Source organism: Prionailurus viverrinus, chromosome B4 (genome assembly GCF_022837055.1).
Source record: "Prionailurus viverrinus isolate Anna chromosome B4, UM_Priviv_1.0, whole genome shotgun sequence".
In the NCBI taxonomy this organism is placed as follows: domain Eukaryota; kingdom Metazoa; phylum Chordata; class Mammalia; order Carnivora; family Felidae; genus Prionailurus; species Prionailurus viverrinus.
In genome coordinates, this window is record NC_062567.1 from 88,305,521 (window position 1) to 88,327,239 (window position 21,719).

Below are 21,719 nucleotides of genomic sequence, written 5' to 3' on the forward strand. Positions count from 1 at the left end.
AGCGATCCCGAGTCCAAACTATTTTTGTAAAAGACGTTTGATAGAAAGGAACACATTTTTGCATACTTTTGGCAAAGAAAGAAAGAAAATAAAGCCAACCTTCAAAGAAACTTGAAGCTTTGTAGGTGTTATGCGACAAGCCCAGCTTTTGCATGATGCAATCAAAAAAATCTATGTTTTTTTCAGATTGGTTGAATATGAGAAAATGCTTGACAGATATTTTCATGTATTTTACACAAGTGCGATTTTTGTAATATGTCTCCCCCAGGTTTATTTTAAACGCTTCTTATGTAGAGTTTTTTATTGCTTTCTCTCCTCGTGAGTGTGCTGACTTTTTAACATGGTATTATCAACTGGGCCAGGAGGTAGTTTCTCATGATGGCTTGTGTCAGTCTGGCTTTTAGTACTGAAGCCAAATGAAACTCAAAACCATCTCTCTTACAGCCACTTCGGGGAGGTCGTTTCAGAGGCCACACACCTCTCGGAGACTGGCAGATGGCTCACTGTTGTGAATCACCAAAGGAGCTACGGAGAGAATTAAAACTCAACCTTACTGTTAACTGTGCATTAAATAAGCAAATAAGCAGTGGCTCCTAAAAATAAAAGTCCCATCCCGTATCTTTGGTTGGGCCTTTCGAAACCTCATTGGCCAGCTCGTAAAACTGAAGCAAGTTGCTCATGTTGGCCAAACTCGGAGCACCGAGCGATTTCCATCTCTGATGAAGTTACTCTTTTGTTTCCTATACGTTGTACAATCAAAACACACGACTACCTCTTAAGCCCCAGTATACCTCATTTTTCATACTGAAAAAAAAAAAAAAAAGCTTGTGGCCAATGGAACAGTAAGAACATCATAAAATTTTTATATATATAGTTTATTTTTGTGGGAGATAAATTTTATAGGACTGTTCTTTGCTGTTGTTGGTCTCGGCTAAGTAAGACTGGACATTTAACTTTTCTACCATTTCTGCAAGTTAGGTATGTTTGCAGGAGAAAAGTATCAAGACGTTTAACTGCAGTTGACTTTCTCCCTGTTCCTCTGAGCGTCTTCTAACTTGATTCTTTGTTCTTCGTGTAGAGTTGCTGTCTATGATTGTACTTTGAATCGCTTGCTTGTTGAAAATATTTCTCTAGTGGATTATCACTGTCTGTTCTACACAATAAACATAACAGCCTCTGTGATCCCCATGTGTTTTGATTCCTACGCTTTGTCATAACTCCATTAAATGAGTAATAAAGTTTGGTCAAAACAGGTCATGGAGAGAGACATTCACAAGTCATTTTGTCGCACCCCCTGCATATTGTGGGCCCACGCCTCTACGTACCCTGACCTAACGTTTTGAAGTACTGTGCTGCTTAAATCAACTGCCCTAGATTTGCCTTTCACGGTCTGGCATTTAATCCTACAAAGATGACCTTAGAATTAATGTAAAGGAAGATTGGGCTGTAGGTTCAAACTGGAGAATCTCTCCTGAAGGCTGGCATCTATGATGTTGGTAAGGGAAGTGGGTGATGATATCCTCGGTATCTTTCAAGTGACGGTTGCAGAGTGTGCCAAAAGTTGTTGGGTGAAGAGAGTAAGACGTGAAAAGACACCGAGTGTCTCTGGATAGGAGTCTCTTACTTTATAAGAACCAGAAGCAGGGTCAGAATTATTCCACCAAGTTCAAGATCCCCTTTACATCTCAATTACTGATTATGAATACATCCAGGAGTGTTCCAAGGCTAAAATCTTCTGGTTTATGCTGTCACCACTGTCACTAAAACCCTTCCTTTAGATTCTTTGGAAGGACTTACCCTTAAACATCTCCTGTTGGGGAATTTATTGTTGAATTTATGACTAGACTCCTTCTTTCAATTATTTTCACAGCCAATATTCTCCGAGTGCCGACTTTGTGCTAAGCCCCAGACCAAGAGACCTTCAAAAGATCATCTTCCTTAGAGAAAACTATGCAGGTAGAGAAATACAGGCAGCATATGAAAAGAACCAAACACATTGCTTAGGCAACAAATGGCCAGAATTCGGAGGAGGCAAAGCCATTTCCCCGCTAGAGTGGATCATTAGTTCAGCCTATTAATAGACCAAATGTATTTAATATAACCCATATTTAGTCTCTTCATTTTTATTAACGTACAAAATCACGTAAGAAGAAATTACTTCTGGAAAATGAAAACAAATAAACCAACAGAGAATCTTTGGCTTGAAAAAGAAAGAACAAGACGAGGCATGTTATGTCCAGAATGGAATAAGGAGATGAATAGGATAAACTTTTTACCGTATTGTAGAGTCGAAGCTCACTAAACGATCTCTGAATCAGGTTTCCCTTTTCATTTTAGAAAAATTAAACTATTGCTTACACGCAATAAGCATTACACTTACGAAAATTATTATGTGAAGAAACACTTTAGGTTTAAACCTAAGTTCAAGGAGGGTGTCCAAAAAAAATCAGCCAATGCATTCAAATAACAGTGGAGTCCCTAGTATGTGCTAGATATTGTTTGGGATAATAAAGGTAGAGGACATTTCATCCTTGCCCGTCAAGAGCCACAACTTCTCATGAGGGACTTGGACCCAATGGGGAGCTGTGTAACTAGAATGTTCCCGAGTTACCCTGCAGGTGGTGGGAGGCATCCTGAACCCCCTGCTAGTAACAGGGATGAATTGCTGGCCGTCTCTCAAGAGGGCTGTTGCATCAACAACAGAGAGGGATCCTGTGCGATACCGACAATGAGTCTCAGCCAGGGTAGCATTCCATATGTGTGTGGGGAGGGGAGGTGTTGTTCAGCAGGGTTAGGTACTCGACTCTTGGATGCATTCAGGAATGGTAAGTGGTTTAGAAGTATGGGAAGTAATAAAAACAAATAAGGGGCGCCTGAGTGGCTCAGTCAAGTGACTCGATTTTGGCTCAGGTCACAATCTCATGGTGTATGAGTTCAAGCCTCAAGTATGGGATTCTCTCTCACCCTCTCTCTCTCTCCGCCCCTCCCCCACTTGTGTGCACGTGCGTGCGCCCTCCCAAAAAAATAAACTTAAAACAATAACAACTGGAGAATGAATGACAGTGCCGTCAGTGTGGCAGAATGCAGACCCATATTACAGATTAGTGAATGAGACTTCAGAAAAGTGAAACAATAGGAAGCTCAAGAGTGGAGAAGAGGGCAAAATGGGCTTGCTTCTCATCAAGCTTTATTTCCATAAGATGACTTTTTATTGAACAAGACTAGTTCTTAGAGTCAGGTAGGGTCCTCCTTGAGCAGTTACTCCTCAGATCTAGGAAATCTGGCCTACAGGGGGAAGAGAAGTTGAAAAGAACCAAAATCACTTGTGAAATATGGAATACAGCTGGGTAACGTCCAGAGAGTCAAAAGGTAGCAACAGAGGTCTACACCCGTAGTCTTGAGTTTAGCCATCTCTGAAACTTGGCGGTCTGTGCTCAGCCTGAAGTAGGTGGGAAATGGCTGTGGATGTGACCCTCTGCCTGGCTCTCTGCTCCTCTATCCTCAGACTTTTCATTCAGGAGGCCACCCCTGCCAAGCCAGCCATGGGAGGGGTCTGCCCTACTCTCATACCAAGGCCCCGGGTACAGCCAATGGGAAAATGCTTCAGGTCAGTAGCCCCCCCCGGTGTATCCAGTTTACAATAGTTGGGTTCTTCTCTTCTGCCTCTTAGCCTGATTCACAACCTTAAGAACACACCCCCACCCCATTCATGCAGGGCTAGGCCCTTGCCTTCCTCCCCGCAGCCCTCCCAAGGCCCTCATCCTTTGTCTGTACATCGCTCAACACTGGGGCTGACCCCTTGTGACCTGCTCGTCCCATGCCCTCCTCTCCTCTCATCTGATTACCTACTTTCTCGCTTTTGGACTTCACCTGGTTTGTGGCTGCCCTGATCCTAGTTTAAGCATACATTCTCAGAAATGTAGGATAACATTTGAAAATGCTCCTTTGCCAGAACCTAGATGGTGGGTGCCTGCTTTGGGAGAGACTTGCTGGGGTGGGGTGGGGGTGCGGAGGAATGGCAGATGCAGGTCTCACCCCGTCATCTGCTGCCCCAGAGAAACAGCAGGAAAGAGGAGCACTGGAAGGCACGGCCACAACTTTCCCCTGAATACTCGAGATCTCAGAAGCTTCAGTGTCCTCTCAAGCCATGTTACCAATTGGTTCTTGCTTCTGCTGGGCATGTCAGGCACGTCTTAGAGGAATCTTAGGAAGAGGAGTTGCCATTTAAGCCGTGACACTCCAGGACAGGTAGTTAATTTCAGTTAATATTGAGACTCAGGTCATTCAGTCGCCTTTCAAAAGTGTCTGATGACTGATGTCCAGGGACACTGGACAAGGTATCCCACTGCACTGTAGACGCAAAAGGTGTGAGCTCTGGAACTAGACCGCCTAGGTTTGAATCCTGGCTCTGCCACTAACTAGCTGGGGACCTTGCACAAATCACATAACCATGCTGGGATCCATTTTTTCATTTTTTTTAAGTGTTTATTTTAATTTTATTATTTACTTTGAGAGAGAGAGGGGTAGTGGGGGGGCGGGCAGAGAGAGAGAGAGAGAGAGAGACAGAAAATCCGAAGCAGGCTCCGTGCTGTCAGCACAGAGCCTGATGCAGGGCTCGATCCTACAAACCGTGACCTAAACTGAAATCAAAAGTCAGACGCTTAACCAACTGAGTTCCCCAGGCAACCCATTTTCGTTTTTAAGTAAAAATAATAACCTCTATCTAAAAGCGTTGTTAAGAGGATTAAATAAGTCAGTGCATATGAAATGATTAAAAGCACTTGGCATATAGGAGATGCTACACAGTGTTGGCTATCATTTTGGCTATTATTTTGGCAGGGTGGGCTTAAAGCTATCATTTTTTCCCCTTATCTGATCTTTGGCACACGAGGCTAGCCTACAGATCGTGGGCAAAAACATATCAGGGTTTTCAAACCCCATTTTGGTTGTTGGGAAATCATTAATCTACATGCAGACTCCTTTTTCCCATTGTGGTTTGCACTCTGTTTGATGTCAGTGGAATCGCTAACCAAAGAGCCATTCCCCCCCCCAAATCAGCAAAATGTAAGTTGCATCCATTACAGTGATGGTCTTAGGGGACCCTGAGGCCCCACAGCTTCAGTTGTCTAAGGGATGCTCACTTTCTGCATCCATTTCAGCCAAGCTCTCAGCCCTGGGTGCTCCAGGTTCTTGTCTTCGGTCTTGGTTGAAAGTATCACAGTGTTGGGGTACTGATCTTCTCGGTGGTCTCCCTCCTCCTGGTGCATAGCATCCAGCTCCTGTTACTCCTTCAGATTCCAGCTGCTAGCTGTGCCCACCTCAAAGAGCTGACCTAGATGCACCTCTGCAGCCAGGCTTTGCACCTCGCGTTCCCGCTAGCGTTCTTTAAGCTGCCTCATTGGCTTCTTCTGCCCTGTCCTCTTCCCCTGAACTGTGCAGCTCCTCAGATCTCCCTAAGCTAAATCTAAAGAGACTGGCTGGCCTCTTTGGCCCGGGAATAACGTTACTTTCTGGAGTACTGGAAGAGAAAAGGAGAGTAAACAAGGAGGCAGAGTGCTCCTGTTGTAGATTTCCTCTGATGACCAATCAGAGCTGGGATGGGCGGAGGGGGCTCATGCCCATATCCACCTGCACCCGCCATCTCCTGGAAGCTCCTGCATTGGAGATGAATGGCTGTGTTAGCCGGGACTCCTTCGGCTGGAAGGAATATAACCCAAGTTCAAAACAGCTTAAGCCAAAAACAAAATAATAGCCAATATAACCAAGAAGTCCGGGATACTGGATCTTTGGTGTGATTTGATCCAGGGACCCGAAGAAGGCGGCCAGGAGTTGATGTTGTGTGGTCCTCAGTTTGGCTTTTCTTTAGTTCGTACCTTGTCAGGTAGGCTCTCCTCTAGCACTGGCAAAAAAGCTGCTGAAAATGGCAGACCCACATCCCGTTGGCCCAACAACCTCTACAGAAAGACAGTAGCGTTTGGTTTTGTTTCCCAGTATTTCCAGAAAAACCTTGGGGCTGAATACTTTGGGGGTGACTTGGATCATAGGCTGATCAGTGTCACCAGGGGAAAGAAAACGCCCGTCGGCCAGATGTGGGTCACATATCTGCCCCCGTAGCCAGTCCAGAAGGGGGACCCCTGTAAGGTGGATGACAGGGGGAGGGGAGCCCACCCTGCGGGAAACACGAAATGGGCTGTGCCCCAAAGAAAAATCCAAGTGCACTTCCAGACGGGAAAATGGGAAGGAAGGACACAATAGCAGCCTGCTACGAAGGTCCACGCAGCAGGGCGCACTGAATAAGCGCGAAAGGGAGGTGAGATCAGTGTGAACAAAGCCCCACGGAGTCTCATACTTTATCATCGACGTGAATGGAAGCCCAGTCCCCCGAGAGGTGCCGACCTGGCGGGGGACTTCATGGGACAAGAAAGCAACCCTGTTTTAAGACACCGAGCTGTTGTTGGTTTTCACCAGCGCACAATTTAGCCCATCGTGACTGAAACAAGGACGACAATTCTCTTTGCAGAGCCTCATTTTTCACTTAACAAAACACTTTTACAAATTTCTTTTTTTTTTTTTTTTTCATCACCATGCTGGGTGATGATATACCAGGTATTAGCATATCCCTGTAATGTCCTTTCGCTGCTCAGTATAAACCTTCTCTTGGGGGCACATCCCGAACCTACTTAATTCTAGCTTCCCAGACTCCCATGTGATTTAGCAAAGTTGGCTTTCCAGGGGATCACCGTCATTACAGCGCGCTCAGTCTCCAAGTCTCCATCCCCATCAACCAGGGTCCTTCCGTCCCATTGCAGAGCATCTGAACCCCGCTAATGTCCCCGTTTATCAATCCAAGAATCTGCTTTGGGAGAATATGAGCGCGAACAGATTTAAGGGATTATTCAAATTGCGGCAAGCAAGCTGCCTGTAGGACCCAGAACATTCTTCGGGGCCTCCAGAGTCTGGAGTCCCATTCCTTTATCTTTAGTTTAGTCACCAAGTCTGTAGGCTCAACCAAGTTCCCTGTGGCCTTGTGCTCTTAAATCAGGCACGTGGCAGGCTGATATATGGCCATTATTTATTACAATGGGATACATTTAGCCATAAAACAATTATGTTCAGCCTAATCCCCAGCCAATTTAGTACTGTCATGGAAAATAAAACCTACGATTCAACCAGCTAATGAAAATGTGAAACTTTCACAAATCCGCAGTTATATTGTACTGCCTGTGCAATGATGACGGACGTCATCTTTACAAAACCAAGATTTCCAAATGCCTCTTGAATGTGGCTGTTCTCTCTCCGTTTCCATCGTCACTGCTGCAAGCCAAGCCACCACCACCCTCGGGTGCTCCGGCCGGGTAATCTCACCCCATTGAATTCTTTCTCTATCCACAGCAAGTGAGGTCTTTCTGCAAACACAAATGTAGTGCTATCGGAGAAAATTCAAAATCTCTTCGAAGGCTGGAATAGGGGAGCTTGGTCTGGCTCCTGCTTCCTTCTCCAACCTGAGCTCTTACCAACCTTCCTCACTCCTTGCTGGCACTTTCTCACAGGCTCTAGCACCCTCTGCCTAGAGTGCTTTCCCTTGTCCTTCCCCCCACCCCCCCGCCCCAGCAAAGCTCCTTCCTCCTCGTTCTTCCAGTCTCCGTTTGAAATGTTTTTCTAGGATACCTTCTCTCCCTGCCTCACTGCCTGTATTCTCACCTCCACACAGCCAGGGCCTCCAGTGTATATTCTCTTGGAACACTCCAGGCTTCTCCCTTCCAGCAATGACTGCGTTGATCTTTGTGTAATACACAGCTGGTTCGACGTGAGGACTGCCTTGCCACCTTTGTGTCCCCCGCACCTGGCGCAGTAGCTGACCGCAGTAGCCCCCCCAAAAGTGCTTGAATGGATAAGCCATGCTCAGGAACCACTGGGCTGAGCAGATCGATTCTCCCTGACAGCTCTTCACATGGCCTTTTTTCCCCAGACCTCCCCAGTCCCCTGGCACCCCACTGACCTTCACTCAGGCCTTCCTCGTCCCCCCGACCCAGGGCGCTGCACCCCGAACCTTTCTCTGCTGCCTCGCCATCACTCCCTCAACACACCCAATAGAACCTTTCCTCTGCTCCATTTCCGTAGATTCAACTTTCTGCGCGCATGCCCGTTTTGAAAAACCAACTGATAAAAAAACAAAAACAAAAACAAACTAACCACAGATGCTACACAAACATCCAGTGCAGTGTCGCAGATACAGGAGGCACCTGAAGCAAAGAGCGGTTGCTTCAAATTGCTCAACATCAATTTTCCTTTCCTTTGCCAGCAGTGCACCAGACCTTCCATTTGGTTTAGGTACAGGCACACGGCCCAACGTACATCCGTGAGATTTGATGTTAGCACTTTTCTGGGACCAACTAGGAAAGTGGACCTTTCCCACTCTGGCAGGACTAAAGCCCGTAGGATGCATGCCTGTAACTTCTGAGGGAAGAGTAGTAAGGAGGAAGGCATTACCATCCATCCACGAAGCCAGCATGGAGGAAAGTGGAGACAAGATCTGGAGACAGACCAAGTGTTGAAGACAGTATTTGCCCCACTGGATCGTGCCTGAAGGCTCACAAAGTTTCTTCTTTTCTTGAAGTGTGTCAGAGTTGGGTTTTTCTCACTTGCACCCGGAAGAATCGTGACCACGCCATAGAGTATGAAGAGATGAATGAACATAGTGAAGGCAGAACTGACCTCTGAAGGCCTTATTCCAGTCTTGGTTCTATAAGATCCCAGAGAGAGACCTTGGGCGAAGCTCTGAGTTTCAGTTTCCTAACGCACAGACTGAGTGGAGTGGTTGGATCAATCTTTAATATTCCTTCTAGGTTTAAAATTCTAGGGTTCTGTGATACCAAGATGTCCACAAAGGCTAACACAAAGGAATTAGTTCCAAGTGAACAGAATGTGGAATAAGAATCCACCCGGGAAATAGTCCTGGATTGGGGGAAGCCTTCCTGGCTCTCCCACATCTCAGGTGTGCACCACTTCCTGTTATTTTTCCAGGTGAGAGAAACAAGGCACTTTCTGGACTCATAAAAGAACCTACTGGAGATTGAAGCCAGCAAACAGCAAAATAGCAATCCCAGGGGATCCTGGGTGGCCTAATTGGTTGAGTGTCTGACTCTTGGTTTTGGCTCAGGTCACGATCTCACAGTTCATGAGTTTGAGCCCTGCATCGGGCTCTGCGCTGACAGCACAGAGCCTGCTTGAGATTCTCTCTTTCTCTCTCTCTCTCTCACTCTCTCTCTCTCTCTCTCTCTGCCCTTCCCCCGCTTGTGCACGCTGTCTCTCTCACTCTCTCTCTCCCTCAAAATAAATAAACATAAAACAATCACAATCCCAGAGTCCGTAGAGTTTCATGAGAGTGACTGTCTGCTTCACAGTTGCTGGAGATGATATATACATGCATATATATATATATATATATATATTACTTTAAATTGAATATACCTGGGAGCCATGATTTTTCTTAAATTTCAGATAATATAAAAATGCAATCAGTCAGAATTAAGCACAAATAATAATCATTATTATAATAACGATTATAATTCTAGCCAAAGACTAGTATGCAAAGAAGAGTTAGTAAAGAAAGCAAAAGAAAGGATGCCTGGGTGGCCCTGATTTCAGCTCAGGTCATGATTTCACAGTTCGTGAGATCAAGCCCGGAGTCAGGCTCTGTGCTGATAGTGCAGAAGCTGCTTGGGATTCTCTCTCTCCCTCTCTCTCTGCCCCTCCCCCCTCATATTCTCTGTCTCTCTCTCTCTCTCCTTTTTTTTTTTTTTTCAATGTTTTTTTTATTTTATTTTTGGGACAGAGAGAGACAGAGCATGAACGGGGGAGGAGCAGAGAGAGAGGGAGACACAGAATCGGAAACAGGCTCCAGGCTCTGAGCCATCAGCCCACAGCCTGACGCGGGGCTCGAACTCACGGACCGCGAGATCGTGACCTGGCTGAAGTCGGACGCTTAACCGACTGCGCCACCCAGGTGCCCCTCTCTCTCTCTCTTAAAAATAAATAAACACTAAAAAAATTTAAGTGAATGAAATATAATGTATTATCACACTTGGTTAAATGAAAGATAAGGTGGCTGTTGTTCTGGTCATGATGGATAACATGATAAAGGTCTGTGGCAAGGGGCGCCTGGGTGGCTCAGTTTCTCTCTGTCTCAAAAATAAATAAACGTTAAAAAAAAATTTTTTTTTTAAATTAAAAAAAAGGTCTGTGGCCAACCCTGTCTCAACTTCTAACTCTATGTGTCTCTGGACCACCATTCTAATCAAATTACATTCTGTCTAAAAGAAGTACCTTTCTTACAGAAGAAACAACCGCCATTTAAAAACAGACATTAAGATGGAGAACAGGGGCGCCTGGGTGGCTCAGTCAGTTGAGCTTCCGACTTCGGCTCAGGTCACGATCTCACCGTCTGTGAGTTCGAGCGCCGCGTTGGGCTCTGTGCTGACAGCTCAGAGCCTGGAGCCTGTTTCAGATTCTGTGTCTCCCTCTCTCTCTGCCCCTCCCCTGTTCATGCTCTGTCTCTCTCTGCCTCAAAAATAAAATATAACATTAAAAAAAAATTAAAAAAAGATGGAGAACAAACTAAGGGTTGCTGGAGGGGTTGTGGGAGGGGGGGATGGGCTAAATGGGTAAGGGGCATTAAGGAATCTACTGAAATCATTGTTTCACTATATACTAACTAATTTGGATGTAAATTTTAAAAAATAAAAAAAATCAAAATTTAAAAAATCAAAAATCAAAAAATCAGAATAAAAAAATAATAAAATAAAATACAAACAGACATTAAGGCAGAGTCTACTCTTACATCTCAATGAAAAATTTCCCACAATTATTGTTAATAGCATCCTGACTTGTCCATTTGCTTTTGGAGTCACATATATTGAAAATCTACCATCACACATAAAGCACATAAGCCAAGTCGAATCATTTTCTTTCTTCCTGCTGTTCGTTTGCGTGTTCAGAAGGCGCTTCCAAAAAATTTTACCCTTTCATTTGTTATTCCTTAGCCTACCCCATAACTTGCACTAAAAAGTGAAATCTTGCCCGACTTGGCACTAATCACAGAATGAACCACACCTCCTTCAACAATCATCTTTCAACTAGTCTTAGCTTCAAGTTTTTTAAACCACCCTCAAAGTTCTCTTTTAACTTTTTGGTATCATTTGTGAGGGCATTCAGTGCACATTAGCTCTGGTCTGATGAAGAGCAATAGAAAAAGCATGAAGTCACAACGATGCTTCTAGGGTACCTCATGACCCAGCTGAGTGGGTGGGGAATGGACGAGGGGAGGGGGCTGCCTTGAACACATTTCCCTTCACGTAATCCAGAACCTGACCTCACGAGTGATGAGGCAAGTTCAGTTTTCAAAGTGGTCTTTGCTAACTATTATTCAAAGGCTCTGAAGAAACAGAAAAATAGAACTTTTCCTCACCTGTTTGTCAAGCCAGAAAGAAGAGGCTAGATAGCATGAGGAGCAAACCATTTTGAAAGTATTTTACTTCCTTCTTTCACAGGACTATAAATGCCGTGATGCATCCTCAATTTACTTAAGAAATTGCCAGAGAAAAAGAGTTTGGGAAATATTCTTTTCCTACCAAGCACCGGAAATAGGCACAGCCTTCTCTTTATCTCTTTTTCCTTTGACTTTGGGATCTAAGCCAATATTTTTAACTCATTAGCCTTTGGCTTAGCAATTGCTAAGCACAGCTGTGCAGTTAGTTGTTTTGGTTGTTATTTTTGACAAGTACTCAGAATATGCAGACTACGGTGAAACTGTATACAGTGACTATATACTTGCTTTCATTTATTCATTTGTGCATTCATTCGTTCGACTATTCATTCATGCCACGAGTGTTTGCTGAACCCCTACTCTGTATCAGGGTTCCATGCCTGTTCCATGTCCTAGAGCCAGCAAGGCAAACAGTTCAGCTTCTGCACCCAGGGAGCGACAGGGCCAGCAGAGGAGTTGAAAAACAAATGGCAGCGACAATGCTGTATACGAAGTGCAGTGTCAGAGGGACGTTCCAGAAGCTTCCGGAGGTGAAGGATATTCCCATTTAGGTTGTGTCGTGCTCGAGAAAGGCTCCTGCAGGGAGGGCACGTCTAAGTTGAAGACCGAGAGCTGGGAAGGAGTTTGTCCAAGTGACGAGGGAAAAGGGAAGGAGAGGGGAGCTCCCAACACATCCATAGCACAGTCGAAACACCAGAAGCATCTAAACAAACAAACAAACAAAAATGGTGCTAAAATGTTTTGTTTTGTTCTTTTAAACAACTAGCGGTGTTAAATTTCAGCTCTGACTGAAAGAATGAATGACTGAAGAGTGATTTGCAGCGGTGACTGGCTCAGTGTGTTTCTGAACGACTGATGGATGGCGGCACGGCAGAAACTCCAGGCCCAGACAGGAGGAAGCAGATCAGAGCTGAGGCCCAAACATGACTCCGTCAGAAGTCATTTCATGTTGTGAAAATCTCATAAATTTCCCGACACAAAGGTCACTTACACTCCAGATGAACAGACCGAAAGAGAAATGTGGAGTGGAGAGAAGAGTGGCGGGAAAAGAAGCAGATGACACTGACAGATGTTTCCAGAAGAGCTGACACACGATTTTCCCTTCACTGTCTCCAGTTCCTGTTGCAACAGATCCCGTTGGCAGGCGTGTGTGTGGTTCTACAAGGATTTCCTAGCAAATGAAAACTTTATTTGAAAACGATTTGTGTGATGCTTTTTTTTTTTTTCTTGCATTTTAAGGACGTGAGGAGGCCTATCAAATTTATATCTTGGTTATGAGGATTGATAAGCAGAATATATTCAACTGAGTTTAGGTTACTAAGTGGAAAACAACAGCGACTTTGCCTGCCCCCACTCCTGCTCGTCCGTCCATCCCTCAGATGCGGCTCAGTGCCTTGAACCCCATTGGTTGTGTCTGCAGGTGGTTGCCTCATATTTCCCAATTATAGGCTTTGTATCTCTTATTGATGAACCAATTTGGGGCATGATCCATTGACTTCTTTCCATGGCGGGTGAGGGTCTAGATCTCATGCATCTTTGACTTCTGTCTTCACGCAGCAAATAATTACTGAACACCTCTTGTGCCGAGCATTAGCGAGGGGCTGAGGATGCCACTGTGGATAAAACTGACAGAGCTCTTGCCTTGGAGATTTGGCATTCTGGTGAGGAAGAGAGAAGTTAGATAAACAAGTGCAAGATATAGTATGTCAGGTGGTTACAAGTTCGATGGAGAAGAGTTGAATAGGGAAGGAGAACGCAGAGCGTTGGATGGAGGGGCTGCGGTTCCAACAGGTGGACCAGGGAATGCCTCGCTGAGAAGTTCATTATTTGAACAGACTCTGACCTTGAGAGATTTTCGTATCTTTTCCTTGATACTCTCTTCACCTTCATGTTCTCTCTTCTATCTTTTGGGGCACCCCACTGGTCAGACGTTGATCCTGCTGGTTTAATCCTTTACACTGGTAGGGTTTTCTTTTTTTCTTGTTTTTTTAAAAAATTTTTTTTTAAGTTTATTTATTTTTGACAGACACAGAGTGCGAGCATGAGCTGGGGAGGGGCAGAGAGAGAGGGAGACACAGAATCTGAAGCAGGCTCCAGGCTCCGAGCTGTCAGCGCAGAGCCCGACACGGGGCTCGAACTCACGAACTGTGAGATCATGACCTGGGCCGAAGTCGGACGCTGAACCGACTGAGCCACCCAGGCGCCCCTGGTAGGGTTTTCTTTTATATATATTTTTCTGTCTTTACCATTTTGTTCTGTTGTATAGGAAATTTTCTTGATTTTTACTTTTTTAACGCTTTATACATCAGGTATGTGAAAGTTATTCTTTTCTGAGATTCTTAAGGTCTCCTGGGAAGCTACCTCTGACTTTTCGGCTCAGTACAGAACCAAGGCTATTGATATTTAAGTCCAAAGAAATGGATGGCAGTCAACTGACCAAAAATATCTCTCTGTTTCAACCCCAAGCCACATACCACTCTCTACCCTGCCTGACATTCCAGAATGCTTAGTCCTTCTAGGATTCCTCTGCAGAAATCTGATTTCTTTTCTGTTTCTCTCTGTGTATAGTCAAAAAGGTAGCTTTCCTTGCTCTGCTAAGTTTGCTAAATCTGTATTCCAGAAATGTGTAGAAATCTCTTATCTGCTACTGACTCCAATTCCATTCTTTTGTCCTCATGGATCTCTACCTTTTATATGATTTTACTAAGATTCTAATGGAACCTAGAGAAGACAAGGAAATTAGTATGTTGGTTAACCTACCATCTATAACTGAACATCCATGCACAATTTTTAAAAGCATTTATTGATTGTTATACTTTCCATCATATATATATATGTATATATGTACATTTTCCATATATTTATCTCATTTATTATATATGCATATATGTGAGTATATATATATGTAGTGTATGTATGTGTGTGAGTATATATGAGTGTATATGTGAGTGTATATGTGTGAGTATATAAGTATTTGTGTAAATATATGAGTGTGTGTGTGTGTGTGTGTGTGTGTGAGAGTGTATAATCTTTTTTCCATCATCCCACTCTTTTGGAGTTAAGATATGTAAACTCAAGAAATATCATCAATCTCAAAGACATAAAGTTCTGCACATTATGTCTCAAGATGAGGGGGCTTAGCCTATTTTAAAAACTGGAAGAATAGATAGCTTCATTTTGGGAAGAGAGAAATAATCACAGAAGACACTGCAGAGAAACCTTAAAAAAATGAGTTTAGATCCTGAAGGGTCATGTAAGTAAGGTTAGGAAGACTGAAGTTTGTTTTATGATCTGCAGAGAAGCACTGAATGAGTTGAACAGAGAATGATGTAATCAGACGTCTATTTTAGAAAAATCACCGACTAGAGCGGAAAGAAGTCAGTAGGGGGTAAAATACATAAGGATCAATCCGAGGCTATCACAGCAATGCAAGCAAAAGATAATGGTGGCCTGAACAGAGACAGCGGCAGCCGAGATTGGCGAGTGGACCAATGTGAGAGATATTTGGGAAGTAGAACTGATGAGTCTTGATGTTTGTTAGAAATCGGGGTGGTCATAGGAAGAGGAGTCCGGGATAATTCCCGGTTCTGGGACAGAACTTGGCAGGCTAGTGCCAAGAAGGAGAAGCAGGTGAAGAAGGAACTGCTGAATGGAAAGAGAAGAAACAAGGATCCAGAAGCCGGTGACACCCACCAAAGTAAGACACAGCCAACTGCAGATCTTAGCATGGAGGGAGAGGCGATCTCATCTGAACACAGAGGGAAGCACTGTTTGACTTCCGCTGCAGGACCCCTAACCAGATGTGGGGATTCGGGACCAAAGTGAGGCCAGGATGATCATTTGAGGGTTCACAGAAAAGACCTCACCTTTCCCAGCATTTACATCCAGAGGCAGAGGAAGCTGATGCCCGCCGAGTAAATTTAAAATTGCATTTTTGTTGCAGTCCACGCATCATGGATTCAGTGCACGGATTACAGACACATGAAACTCTGTGCTCCCCAAATCGAAGGTACACGTTCGATTCAAGCGCACATAAAACGCTTATCACAATTGACCACGTGCTAGGTCGCCAAGGACGACTCAAAATTTTTCCAAAATTGGACGTCACAGGGATTGCATTACTTCAGCCACATGATCGCTAAGGAAGATATCATCAACAACACTATAGAAAGAGAGGAACAGCACATTTTGATGAAATGTATCTCCAAAGAGTTCATGAACTAAAGAGGAAATGACAATGAAAATTACAAAATATTTAGACTTGAGCAAGCATAAAAGTACTATGTATCAGAATTATGGGGTACAGTTAAAATGATTCTTAGATATAAATTTACTGCCTCAAATACTTCTTTAAAAGAGTAGCGAAGTGAATAAGCATTTACTTCAAGAAAGTATTAAATCATTCAAAGAAAGTTAGACATCAAAGTAAGGCCTCATCCATTTTTTATACAAAAATCATTTGGGCATGTTTTACCACAATAAAAAAATGGGATCATTAGGTCAATAAACAAACGCCTATTAGTTCCAAGTAAAGTTTTTATTAGCCAACTAATAAAAATGGTGATTTTAGGGGCGCCTGGGTGGCTCAGTCGGTTAAGCCTCCGACTTCAGCTCAGGTCATCATCTCACGGCTTGTGAGTTCGAACCCCGCGTCGGATTCTGTGCTGACAGCTCAGAGCGTGGAGCCTGCTTCGGATTCTGTGTCTCCCTCTGTCTCTGCCCCTACCCTGCTCGTGCTCTCTTTCTCTCAAACATAAAATACACATTAAAAAAAATTTTTTTTAACTGATGATTTTCTTCACTACACACTCTTTGTCTTTTTTATGTCTGTATTGATCAGAAATTTCAGTGAGTTCATAGTCTGACCTCGTATAAATTATGTGTGTGCAGTAGCTTCACGTATATGCAACATGATTTTCTGTGTGCATATATCAGAGTCTAACTTGGACGTTTTGCCTCTAAATAGAAACCAGCTCTGAGAGAAGCAAGACGAAGGGATGAAAAAGACCATGGCCTCTGGTCAGACGGCACTGAATTCCGTTTCCACTTCACCTTACGTTGGCTGGGTGACTTCAGCACCCGTGTGCAACCACTGAGCACTTCAGTCCCCTTCTCTGTGAGTGACAGTTGCTGGAACGCGGGTCCCAGCCGCAAAAAAAATTGTGATGATTACAAGTTACTACACACCTAGTGCGTCCTTTGTTGCCCAGCAATAAAACTCCTCACAAATAGTAAATTGTGAGAAATCAGAAAAGAGGGGCACCTGATTGGCTCAGTCAGTAGAGCATGCAACTCTTGATCTTGGGGCTGTGAGTTTGAGCCCCACGCTGGGTGTAGAGATTACGTTAAAAAAATAAAATTTAATTTAAAAAATTAGAAAAGAGAATAGTAATACTTCACAGTGGAAGAGAATGTTTCATCTTGATAAGCACCTCAGTGTACATAAAGTGAGCCTGTGTCCTCCTTACGCTAATAAAATGAAGGTCATTTGGCATTTGATATTCATAACCCTCCCTTAGGGAGTTTTGATCAGACCTTATTCCCACTTTACAGATAGGGCAGCGGAGTCCTAGGAAGCTCATGACCCGAGCCGAAGTCAGCCGCTAAACCGACTGAGCCACCCAGGCGCCCCTGTTTGTTTGTTTTTAAAGACGCCTGTTTGGGGCGCCTGGGTGGCGCAGTCGGTTAAGCGTCCGACTTCAGCCAGGTCACGATCTCGCGGTCCGGGAGTTCGAGCCCCGCGTCGGGCTCTGGGCTGATGGCTCAGAGCCTGGAGCCTGTTGCCGATTCTGTGTCTCCCTCTCTCTCTCTGCCCCTCCCCCGTTCATGCTCTGTCTCTCTCTGTCCCAAAAATAAATAAACGTTGAAAAAGAAAATAAATAAATAAATAAAGACGCCTGTTTTTTTAAGTTTATTTATTTATTTTGAGAGAGAGGGAGAATACAAGCAGGAGAAGGCCAGAGAAAGAGAGAGAATCCCAAGCAGGCTCTGACAGCATGGAGGCTGATGTGAGGCTTGAACTCATGAACTGTGAGATCATGACCTGAGCCGTTGAAACCAAGAGTCGGATGCTTAACCAACTGAGCCACCCAGATGCCCCTAGTACTCCATTCTTTTTTAATTCCTGAGTAGAATCCCACTGTATGAAAGTACCATTTGTTTATCCATTCCCCAGGGAAGGGATATTTGGATTGGTTACAAGATTTGATGATAACAAATAAAACCAATGTAACATTCACATGCAGGTTTCTTTGTGAACGTGGGTCTTCATTTCTCAAATATGTTGAAGTAGGATTGCACTATGGTTAACCTTCTGAGTTGCTGTTAGACCCCTTTCCACAGTGGCTGCACCATTTGCCTTCCCACCAGCAATGCATGAGAGTTCCAGTCGCTCTAAATCTTGCAAGCACTTGGTATTGTTGGGGTAGGGGGGTTATTTGGTGTGATTTCAGATGTGTGCATCACTATAATAGGCGTTGAGTGATATTCTATTTCTTAGAGACTGCTATAGATTGAATGTTGGTGTTCCCCCCACCCCCGGTTCATATGTTGAAATACTAACCCCCCAATGTGATGATATCTGGAGTTGAGGTCTTTGGAGATAATTAGGTCATGCAGGTGGTGTCCTCATGAATGGATGAGTGCTCTTATAAAAGAGACCTCAGGGGTGACTGGGTGGCTCAGTCGGTTAAGCGTCCGACTTCGGCTCAGGTCATGATCTCGTGGTTCACGAGTTCGAGCCCCACGTCGGGCTCTGTGCTGACAGCTCGGAGCCTGGAGCCTGCTTCCCATTCTGTGTCTCCCTCTCTCTCTGACCCTCCCCCCATTCATTCTCTGTCTCTCTCTGTCTCAAAAATAAATAAACGTTAAAAAAAATAAAATAAAATAAAATAAAAGAGACCTCAAAGAGATCCTTCACCTCCTGCACCGTGTGAGTTCATGGCAAGAAGACAGGCATCCATAAACCAAGAAGTGGGTTCTCATCACACACCCCGAATCTACCAGCACCTTGATCTTGCAAACTTCCCCACCTTCACAATGGTAAGAAATACATGTCTGTTGTTTATAAGCTACCCGGTCTATAGTATCGTGCTACAGCAGAACAAACGGACCAAGACAGACACGTTAGCTATGATAACAACCTGAGGATCCCCGTTCAAATAAACAGCTATTCTAGTTGACAAGGGAAGTGTAAACAAGTCTCTAACCAATGACTTTGCCGGTTGTTGTTCTCCCTTGTCCAACAAGGTGTATTGCTCAAATACAGGGATGAGTGCATCAACAGACACATAAATAAACCTCATCACTTTTGTCAAGTGCCACCCTTTGGGGCCCTCAGAGAGGACTTCTTTCTAGGACTGGAGGTGTGGTGTGTACTCTTTTATACTTTTCCAAAGGGGAATAAGCAAGATTTATAAGGCCTAGTAGGCAGAATAATGACTCCCACAGATATGGAGATAGCCTAATCTACTAAATCTGTGACTATGTTATATTCCCCACTAAGGCAGAATTAGTGTTGCAGTTGGAATTAAGGTTGCTACTCAGTCGACCTTGAGATAGGGAGAGGATTCTCAATTACGCAGGTGCGCCCAGTGGAATCATGAGGGGTCTTTAAAAATAAAAGAGAGAGAGGAGAGTCAGTGTCAGAGTGAGGCAACATGAGAAGTACTTGACCTGTCATTTGCTGGCTTTGAAGATGGAAAGAGAGCACAAGTCAAGGAATGTGGGCAGCCTCTAGAAGCCAGAAAAGTGCAAGAAAACAGGTTCTCCCTTAAGCCTCAGAAGGAATGCAGCCTTGCTATTAGCCCAGTGGGACCCATTTGGACTTCTGACCTTCAGAAACTGAAGAAAATAAATTTGTGTTGCTTTAAGGCACTGAGCTTGTGGCAATTTGTTACAGTGCCATTGGAAACTGATACATAAAACGAACCTACAAGAGGAAAAACTGCATGGCCATCAACTAGATTAATTTCTGAAAGTCCTCCCATCAACCCATGAAAGCCTCAGTATTAAATGATTGTGATTCCTGCCTTTGTCACAGCTTCTTAGGACTTAGTCCTGGGACATCTTCTCACTCTTCTCTCCTCCCTGCCTCTGTATCATCATCCGCACTCCTGGCTTTGGATGCTATTTGTATATGTGGATGATTCACGAGTTTGCATCTCCACGTACCCTTCCTTCAGGGCTCCACTCCGGAATATCTCCATTTGGATGTCTCAAACTTGAAGTGTCCAACACTGAACTCTTGATTTTTCTACTTCCTACTTTCCATGCTCACCTCGCCAGCCTGCCTTTCTGTAGACTTCCCCGATTGCTCATGGCAGAAACTAGACAGAAAACGTGACAACTTTCCTCAACCTCCAATCACCAAGTCTCGCCAAGTCTCTCTTTCAAAGACAACTCGAACCCAATTCTCTCCACCTCTCGGCTCCGCCTAGTCCAAGATGACATCATCTCTTCCCTAGACTACATTGACAACCTCCTCCTGTCTCGCTCCCCTCAGGGCCCCTCCAGCTCATTCTCCACGTAGCAGCCAAAGTGATCTTCTTAAACATGAATGAGATAATCTCGCTCCTCTGCTTAAAACCCGTTAATGGTTCCCCTTGGTCACACAAGAAAATCAAGACCCTTGAGATGACTTAAAAAGCCCTGCATGATCCTCCTGCATTTTTTCAAATCTATCTCATGAAACTACTCCTTCACTGTTTTCTGGAAAACTGTGTGGCTACGTTGACCTTCTTATACTTCCTTGAACATTCCAACCTCCTTCCGACCTCAGGGTCTTCAGACATCCTATTCCTTCTGCCTGGAGCATATTTCTCCTAAGTTTTTTTGTGACTTTTCATCTCTCAGGGTCCATCTTATCAGAGATCTCCTCAACTTAAAGTAGTTCTCATAACGTCCTGTTGTTTTCTTACAACATTCTTATCCAAATCTGTAATTATCCATGTACTTATCTGTTAATTTCTGTAATCTTTACTAGTTGGTAAGCAGCCTGCGCCTGAGATCATGTCTGCTGTGTCCATGTCTATATTGGTCTCATGCACAGTGCCCAGCACGTAGTAGTGTTTGATGAAGGAATAAATTAATAAGTTAATGATGAGTTTGGATAAAGTAAAAATTTTAAAGATCTCTTACCCTACTCCCTTCAGACTGTCTTTACCATTTACTCCTACCTTCCCTAGGCGAGGCCACATGCTCTGAAACCTTTCTGCAACATCGAAATACTATCCTGTCACATTCCCACAGGGATCCTGCCCTCTTCTGGCCAATATGAGAACCAGTTCTATTTTAATGGGTCCTTAAGGACTAATTTATTTTCTTTCTCCAATCTTTATCTTAAATAACAACTTCTGGAAAACAAAGAGCTTGGCCCCAAATAAAGTCTCCCAATCCATTTCTATGTAGTAATGCATATAAATCAGGTCAATTACCCAACTCGTGAGTGATGAATCCATAAATATAACCATGACGAGCTTCACTTGTTAATTCAACACCTATTTATCGACAACTTTGGTTGAGAGACCTAAGATTTTTCAAGAAGCCCCAGACCCAGAGAAAGATATTGTAACTAAAAGAATGAAACTCTCTCCTCTATAGACAACTCCCCATCTCAACTCCCCTCATCCAAGTCCCTGGGAAGGAGAATGATCCCTGGGCTATAAATTTAATCAGCAACTACATTATGATGCACTACGAAGATCTTCTCATATTTACATCATGTCTAAGAGAAGATATTTCATGACAAAAGTTAAGGTTAGGGTCAAGGAAAAGGACTAATAATACTCTGCAAGACTCCGGGAGTACGTTTAGGAAACATTTCTATCATATGAGCTTACCTGCCATGGTCTTTGAAAATCGTTAGTGCTTATATGTGCGTGATCCTACAACTGACTGCTGGACAAGGGGAAACACTTGTTGGACGGCGTGTCTGTAACTCACACTAGAGGGAAGACCTTAAGAAAAAAACATCCTGGATTTTGAATATGCATGTTCACCTTGGGTTGCTTACTGAGGCACTTGCAATGCCAGAGGTCACCTCAGATGGACCCGTTGGGGCTGCCTCTCCACACCACTCTCCCTCACTTCACTTTCACCCTCAGTAGCATTTCCCAAAAGGGGGGCAGGTAGAATTTCTCCCAGGAGAATTTAGAAAGAAGAGGCACTTTTTAAG